The 9,326-nt window shown below is 35.8% G+C and overlaps 1 long non-coding RNA gene across 3 annotated transcripts; it reads right to left on the bottom strand.

Annotated features, from left to right (window-relative positions):
* Positions 1-3,605: 3,605 nt before the first annotated feature.
* Positions 3,606-6,780, bottom strand: LOC127941496 (uncharacterized). Of its 3 annotated transcripts, none has more exons than XR_008149043.1 (4): positions 6,551-6,780; positions 5,103-5,324; positions 4,910-4,977; positions 3,606-4,243 (listed from the first exon to the last, which is right to left on the bottom strand). It is a non-coding gene; the product is annotated as an uncharacterized LOC127941496 (long non-coding RNA). The 3 variants fall into 3 exon arrangements; XR_008149041.1 differs by having other exon boundaries at positions 4,894-4,977; XR_008149042.1 differs by having other exon boundaries at positions 4,894-4,977; positions 6,541-6,780.
* Between the last annotated feature and the right edge of the window lie 2,546 nt (positions 6,781-9,326).

Genomic DNA, 9,326 nt, shown 5'->3' on the forward strand with positions numbered 1-9,326 from the left:
GAGTACAGTAATATGGTATGATAATTGACAAGATTTGCATTTAAAAAAAAAGAAGGTAATAATAAGGCAATGAGTATGGTTAACAGTAATGTCATGGTATAAAATAAATACATGCATGACAATAAGTGGATAGGTTAGTTGTATTTTAAAAGTTAGACACTTCGATACTTAAAATGTAATTTTAACCAAATGTGTTAACAATGACAAGGTTAATGGTTCATGTATGTTTAAACAGCATGTGAACTATGATGACTGCAATTGGATTCGTGGTGAAAGTAAAGCTTAATAAAAGGGCTATTAAGTAATAAACTAGGAACTGCTCTAGGTTTTCGAGGAAATAATGATTATGATTATTTTTATTTTTAAAGATGGCTCAATATTGATCTTACTTATTTTTGGTTTGTTTATTTTTGTGTTTTTAACACCAAGTTTGGAATGAAAGGGTAAAATGGATATTCAATCTCTATAATTGTACCATTGATCGGGAAAATGATAGATTTTCATAAAATAAGGGTATCTTTACTGGGATTTAGGTTATAAGCAATGTCTGTATTTGGTATCTGTGAGGTGACTGAGGGTCTGACATATGTCAGGAATGCAATAACAGTGGTTATTCATTTAGCCCGGCTTCCAGAGAATAATATATATATACGTTTATTGTAATGAGTTTATTTTACTATATGACCAAATTAACTAAAATTCATCATAGTTGTATAAGACATGTTAAAAGAAAACAAATAAGACAAATATCCTTCTTAAGGGTTAAATTTTTTTTTGAATTGGTTATAGTGTATGCGTTTTTCTTTAATGATTTGTTAAATCTGGTTAATGAATATGCAAATTTAGTCTTAAGGCTGTTGGATAAATGTTTGGTTTTAGAGGGTAAGTGTGAAGTAGCTGTAGTAGGAAGAGAGGTATTTACAAAGATATGTTGATGAAAGTGAGGACACTTTTCCAGGTAGAGGGACACACAGAATGATTCACTGGAAAAGACATTATGTGAAGAAAGACTAGTGCAAGTGCCGATATTGTGGGATTAAGTAAGTAGATTAATGTATATGGGAAATAAGAATGTATATGGGAAGTATTTTGTACAAAATAATGTGTTTATTACTAGAAATGTCAGCCAGTACCAGAGATTTTAAGTATGCACATGTTTAAGTTGACCAACAGTCTGCATTCTTAGCATGCATCACAACGACACCTGACCTCATTTATTAGACCAGATGTGGGGTATTAGACCCCACATTGATCTAAAACGGGGGACTGAAGGAGTGGATGCCGAGTTGCCATATCCTTCATACCAGAGATGGGACCAAGTCCCCATGTCTGCTTCATACTGATATTATATTATATTATTACATGATTTCTTGTTTGACTATTAATCAAGTTATAGCAAGAGTGAAATGTGTAACCTTATGTGTGCTGTATTTCTTTTCCTCAAGATGAATGTCCACATAATATGTGTGTGTACCCAACCGTAATGATAAGACACTTGCCAGTGCTAGAAAGCCTTGAATTTTAGATAAGTTCTCTGTGTATGTGTGTTAGTATCTGTCTGTACAGGGAGAAGCTCAGACAGTCCCAGGACAAACAATCAACTGCCAGTGTCCAGCGTATCAGATCTACGTCTTTGGAGAGTTTTATCTAGGTTTTGGAACCAATCAGAATTTTGTTGACTCATGTATTGACGCAATTAGTATCCTCTGTCAGGGTATAACTGTGCTTGATTTTGTATTGTACTGGGGGCGGCCTGCGAACTCCTTCGAGAGTGTTGAAGCTGACTTCTGCTGATGAAATTGCAAACTATTTTCTTCAAGTAAAATTATTATTATTAATTGAACTCATCTCTGAGTCCTGGTCTTCATTGCGACATATCTGGTCCTTGGGTTTTAACTGTAAATTCCCCTACAGAAGATACTGCATGGACTATAATGCTGCAGGAATTTCATGCACAACTGAAGGTGATGGACAAGGGAAAGATCAACATGAATCCAGTACTGTATAATAAGCAAGATGAGCATGCACATTACTGATGTTTAGTACCCGAGGAGGACAAATATGAGGAGTATTTTACACAGAGACACAAATTAGCTCTTAATATTATGATTCTTTGCATTGCATTAATTGTATGGCTTTGCACTATAAACTACACACTCTCTGTACCTTGTCTTACTGAATGACACATTGACACTGTGAAAGTACAATGAAGTGTCACAGTATGTATTGGTTGTTTAAATTGGTGTCTTTGTTTACTTTCAATACTGTATCCTTGCACCTGATGTAATTCAATATTTGGAGCCTATTCCAAATAGGCACTGATGTATATTTTTATGGTTCTATTCTTATTCTAAGATAAACATGACTTACAACTTACATATTGGCAATTTGTTGAAAAGAAAAACTTAAAAATTATGACTCAGCACAGTCTGTTGTCCATGATGAGAAAAGGTATGTGTATGTTTTACTGCCCTTCCATCTTCAAGGGCCCAGTAGAGTCCCCTAGAAGAGCAAAAAAATGTAAATTTCAAATGGCTGTAAATCAAAGTCTGATTATAGTGTCAAAGAAAAAATTGGCAGGACAACTACTTATGCTATGCTAATTAAATAATGTTGGACAGAGTTTTCAAACATATATGGAAAGGTGGTATAAAGGTGTTTAAAAAAGTGCACTTAGTAAAATATCGAATTTCAGCCTGCCTCTTTAATATGTCATTAATGTTTACACAATGAACATGTTTAGATGACCCTTTGTTAAAAAAGATTGCATTTTCCCATTTTTTTAATTATTAAACATTTTAAACTACATTACCCATAAGCCTCTGCCATTCTATCGTTTGAACGCGAGTAATATTAGCGCTGGTATTTGGAGTTTATTGGAGTTGTGCTTAGGGTTAGGGTTACGATTTCGGTAAAGAGGTAATTTCTCACGACATAGCAACACTGCATTGTTAACTGAAGGTGTTACTGACGTAATAATTACAGTCAAACGGACTTTGCAACATTAAGCGGTTTATAATTTGGGTTAAAAGATAGTCCAATCACAACGAGTTCTGCGAGAGCCAAGGGAACGTCAAAGCCAATGGCAACCCAGTTGAGCAGAGGCGTCACACTAACTTGTACATATATGGTCATTTATGCCGGGAGCTTCCGGGTTCCTGTAGTGAATGGACAGAAGCTGCAGTTAACCTGATGCAGCAAGAAATACGTTGATTAAAGGTGTTTTTTTGTTTTGTGTTTTAACGAAGGTATAATGATTCCCATTGTATTGAATAGGCTACATTGTTTACACTAATATTAGTGTACAGTACTTAAACTCAAAAGTTTGCATATACTGTGTGAAAAATAAATGTCAAAATGTTTCATTTGCTTAAAAAAAACACCTCTGAAGATTATTTAAACACAATATTTTTCTACTACTCAATTTTCCTTCTGTAATATTTACAATGTATTTATAGTGTATTAAAGGTAAACAATTTATCACATCTACTTTTCATGGAAATGGACCCTAAAAACTTGCCATTCTTAGATCCACCAGTTGAACTATAGGAATAGAAAACAAACAAACAAACATCATGACATCAATCACTCATTGTCTAGTCATTTTACAGTGTTTATTGATATGTCAAACTTTTCGCAGATAAACATAGTGCCCAGAACAGTCTCTCTCCAGTTTATTCCACTATGAAAAAAAAAAGAAAAGTGGATAAAAAAAAATGCATAGAGGTAACTAAGTGAAAACAAACAAACAAAATTGCAACAGAAACTCCCTTCAAAAAACATAAGTTTAATATTCATTTATAATTTATAATAATCCTGACAAAAGATGCCAAAGAATAATCAAGGCTACAGTTGAAAATATATTGTTTTCTTCCCTTTATCAACCAAATAGGCAAAAATGATTAAGAACAATGCTCCAATATTTTACAATTATCACCTTTAAAAACATATATCCTGTAATCATTGTTTGCTTCTATTGTGAATAAATGCAAAACAAATAAATGGTTAATAATAATAATTATTATTATGTGTATATATATATATATACAGGAGTGCTTATAGTAGAGATTGGAGTGATGAATGTAGAGCAAAAATGAATACAAGCATAAATGCTAAGACTGGAGGTTGGCAGTAAAGGACTGAGAGCAGATGTGTCACACAAGAGAGGAAGATCTGGAAGCTTTTGAATGGGCTGATATTGTGAAGAGCTGATGAAGAATGATTAAGTAATCTGTGAGAAATCCTGCAAGAAGAAACAAAGATAATTTATCACATTATGAACAACAAAAACACTGACAACAACAAATGGCAGAATACAACATACTGTAACTGCAGTGTGCATAGCAGTAATTCTACAGTATTGTCTGTTGGTGTGGACGCTAAAATACTTCTCATTATAGTTATTGGTCTTTGTGTGAACAACTTTAAGTGATCTGATTGCCCAAATTCATTGAAGATCTGATTTGTAGCACTTGAAAAGTTAAACTAGGATTTCCATTCTCTTGCTTCTAAGACAGATGTGTTCAGTAACATCACCATAGAAAGAAAGGCAGACTATGAGGTGTGGACAGATATCATGTACTGTTGAAACAGGAAGAGGCGGCACCAATTTGTAAAGATTAATAAAGAATACAATGGACTTCATTTAAACTTCATGATATAAACACTCTTACAATGGGCACAATCTGATGGGAGCTGTGGTAATGGCCAATAACAGCAGTAGGAGTAAAAGTTGTAGAATTTTGTACAAGTACGCTTGTGCAATATAATATGATTATTGGATGAATTATTACTACTACAACAACATGCTCTTTGTTGAGTGTTCTTCCTGATGGGCTAAGTGAACCAAAATTTAAGAAACATCAAATGCTGAGAAAAATGTATCTGACGTACCATTGGAAGTGTTTACCTTTGCAGCTTTTGGTCTTCTTCATAAATGCACAAGATGGTCAAATTCAAATCTCATGACAGGCCTTCCTGAAATATAAACATGTTGAGACAGTGTGTTAAAATGATCTGTGACCAAAATATTTGATTAACACATAATATAAGGATGCGTTCATTAAAGCAAATCAGTTATAACTAAGAGTCTTCAACATTACCTGTGAAGGGTTGATCCTTTGAAGGACTTGTTCAGCCCCCTTGACAGCTTCTTCAATATCAGCATTGGGAGCGTGGAGTTGAAGTTCCCTGTTAATTCTAGCAGAGCGAGAGAGAGAGAGAGAGAGAGAGAGAGAGAGAGAGAGAGAGAGATTTTACAAGAGATGGCTTCTTTAAAGATCTGCTGGATTACAGGTTGTTGTGGAGTATGTAATCCGACGTAACTGCAAGACAGAAAAAACACTGAATTACAATTACATCACAAAAAGATATTAAAGGCATGGCAAACTTAGTGGTTACTGTGCTTTACAAACAGTGTAGAGTAAAAACACAGTTACTGTGGTAAAATCCTGGTAAGTGTTGTGGTTATTGTGTGTTAGTAACTACAAATACCAGAGTAAAACTATGGTTACTATGGTAAACCCATAGTAAATGTCGTGGTTATTGTGTGTTAGTAACTACAAATACCAGAGTAAAACTATGGTTACTATGGTAAACCCATAGTAAATGTCGTGGTTATTGTGTGTTAGTAAATACAAATACCAGAGTAAAACTATGGTTACTATGGTAAACCCATAGTAAATGTCGTGGTTATTGTGTGTTAGTAAATACAAATACCAGAGTAAAACTATGGTTACTATGGTAAACCCATAGTAAATGTCGTGGTTATTGTGTGTTAGTAAATACAAATACCAGAGTAAAACTATGGTTACTATGGTAAACCCATAGTAAATGTCGTGGTTATTGTGTGTTAGTAAATACAAATACCAGAGTAAAACTATGGTTACTATGGTAAACCCATAGTAAATGTCGTGGTTATTGTGTGTTAGTAAATACAAATACCAGAGTAAAACTATGGTTACTATGGTAAACCCATAGTAAATGTCGTGGTTATTGTGTGTTAGTAAATACAAATACCAGAGTAAAACTATGGTTACTATGGTAAACCCATAGTAAATGTCGTGGTTATGTGCGTTACAAAGTCCAGAGTAAAACTACGGTTACAGTAGGAGAAGCATGGTAAATATGCTGTAGTTACTGTGTGTGTATTGGCTACACATGACGTGGTCAAGCAAAAGTTAGGCTAGTATTGTAAAAATATGCTAAATGTGTGGACTTTTTACACGATCACGATTATCACGCGATATTGGGTTTGGGTGCTTTGTTGTGCTTGTATTAGTCATGTCTAAAAGCTGAAGACCCATATGTCACATCATTATTTATTTAAAACTGCAACAGGTCTATAAACAGTACAGGTTAGCTTAGGCTAATGACAATGGTAGGCTAGCTGAGCAGCCCACTGACCCATAATTTGAGCATAAACTGCCCTTTAAAAACACGACCCTGTCTAACGTGATGCAGAAATACTGAAATAATTAAAACAATACGCTTAACCACGTGATATTATTACAAAAAGAAGAAGAAGAAAAATATATTTACCCTTGCTTACCTGTTTGAAGGTGTACGCGCATCAGGTGAACTGAACGAGCCTCGCTGGTGACGTCACTGCCGCTGAAGATGATGCGTGTTATTTGGACGCATCTGCTCTCCACCGAAATTAATGGGAAGGATTGGCGTATCATATGCACGCAAAAATGGCATTTGGCGTATGCATTACACGCAAATAGAAAGTGTAAAGTCGTGTTATTTATACGCAGACTGATGAGAACGGGTTGTGTGAGCACAATGCGCTAGTAAAGACGCCTAGAATGAAAGCTATTCTGTGTATGGCTTTATACTGTGATTTAATTAATTAAATGCGAGCATGACATGTTTACAAATAAAAGCATGATAACAGAACAAACAGAACAATCAATATTCTGTGTCAATTATGGTGTTTAAATCATATCTGTAGAGTCACATTTCATCCAGGGAAGTTTTTTGCTCCCACTTTATTAAGTGTCCCTAAAACCCGTGTACTTACATAGTAACTAGATGTGTACATAGTATGTAACCAAAGTGTAAGTACACATCTACAGCTCTAATGCTTGTGTAACTATATGTAACAACCCACTGAATGGTATGTGTAATTAAAGATGTGTAACAGGACATTGGTAACAACACTTTTTGGTAATGAAAGGACAAATGTGTAACGAAAATGTGTTACACTTTATATTAGTTTTATCATGTAATTACTCTAATGTTACACAGCAGCGTCCAATAAGTTAGGCTTTACATATAACTTGTGGTTGGTGTCCAGAATGTTACACTTTTTATTAAGTGGACAGTTCCTAAAGGGGTAACCATGTAAGTACACAAAGTCCAACTCGAGATCCAACTCCTCCCACTTTACATATCCCTAAAACCCACCCATCTCCACCCCCTGGATCAAATGGTTCCAATTACTCTTATACAGGTTGTTACAAAATGTAGTTAAATATGTCCTGTTACACATTGGTACTAACACAAACCATTCGGAGGGTTGTTACATGTGTGTAGTTACAGAAATATTACAGCTGTAGATATTATGTACCAATGTGTACTTACACTGTGGTTACATACTACATACACATTTAGTTATTAAGTACACCGGTATTAGGGACAATATAAAGTGGGACCTTTTTTACATATTACTTCCATATAATGCCTGTTTACTTTATTATATACAGTAAAAGCTATAATTCTGTTGCTCCAAAACACCATACAATCTGGCAAAGAGTGAATTTGCATATTCACTTATATCCATATTTTAAGCAGAACAGTGTTATAAATGTTAACTGGCATGACAACAAGAAACACATTTAACATAAATAATCAATAATCAACAATAAAATAATTGTCAGGAAGCTAAATGTCTAGCGTAAGGGGGCGTACTGTAATGCTATAGCCCAGGAGCCTCTGGTTATCTTAAGGTGCCCCTGAGTCTGGCACTTCATTTTCATTTCATCTTCCATCGAGAGATGTTTGAGAGTCACTCCAGACCTTCCTTGTTTCCTTTTAAAATGGAATATCACTCCTTCATAGAGCCGTCCTGGCATGTTCAACCATTAAAAAAATTTATAAATAAATGTTTCTGAGACCTAGAGAATATTTTGTTGGAGGCTGAGAAAAAAAAAATGCAGCAATGCTCGTCTCTCTGAAATTATCAGGGGTGCTGAAGACTTCTGCTCTTTGCTGTGATCTTACTCCTTTTTATATCGTTTAGCACAAGTCTGGTTGTGGGAAGTGTTTAGCACTGGCACAGAATTCAAGGCGACTGGATGTCCTGGAGCAAGACTTGCATCCACAGAGAAGCTGAATCATTTTCCATACAGAGCATGTGAGTTTCAGATGTGCAGGATCTAATTAGAATCACCTCCTCTGCCTTGTCAAGACTGGTTTGTGTTTGGGTGTTCAAAAGAGGTCTTTTCACAGTTTGCCAGGTATGAGAAGCCAGCAGTTCAGGAGCCAGTGGACTGTACACATGCATATTCAATCATCTCAAAAAAGGCAGTTGTTCATTTGGCGCAGGACTTCCGGAAGTGAATGGATTGAAATCTGCCATTTGGATGTTTGATCTGTAGCAAGTGAACCAATCAGACACACCATTGTTTGTTATATTCAACAAATAACCCCTAACACCCCTCACCCAACCAACAAGCCAACTATGACTACGTTTACATGCTGTTAAAATTCGGGTTATGGTCGGGTTAAGGTCACTATTTGGGTTTCTGAAACATTCGGGATAACCCGTTTACATGCGTGAGCAAAGAGAGTTACTCCTGTATACATGGAATGTGTAATCAGTCGCCAATATCCCGATGTAAACAGCGACGCACGGTTAGCTTATCTGGACGTAATACGCAATATGCGTCATTTCCGATTCTTCTTCCTGTATCCAAAGACTCAAAAGACCAAGATTCCTTGCGAATAGAACATGCGCAGAACATACATTTTGATGGGGATATGCCGAAACGCGTTTACAAGACCAAATATTCGGGTTTGAAAAGGGGTACCCCAGGTATAATATCCGTTTTTTAAAAACCGGGATATGAGCATATCCGGGTTTTTGCCGGTGTTTACATGGCCGTGCTCGACCGGGTTATTGCTAATATCCCGGTTTTGAACGGGTTATTGGCTGCATGTAAACATAGTCTATGAGGGCCTACAGATCCTTCCCCGAAATGCAACTAACTCCTCAAAAAGGCAGATCAGCCCTCTGATTCCAAGGCAATCAAAGACAAATCATCTGATAACACTGGTTTTATTTCTCAAAAGAATGCGGGCAAAGTAACTCTCACTCATTT

This window comes from Carassius gibelio, chromosome A21 (genome assembly GCF_023724105.1).
Source record: "Carassius gibelio isolate Cgi1373 ecotype wild population from Czech Republic chromosome A21, carGib1.2-hapl.c, whole genome shotgun sequence".
Classification (NCBI taxonomy): Eukaryota; Metazoa; Chordata; class Actinopteri; order Cypriniformes; family Cyprinidae; genus Carassius; species Carassius gibelio.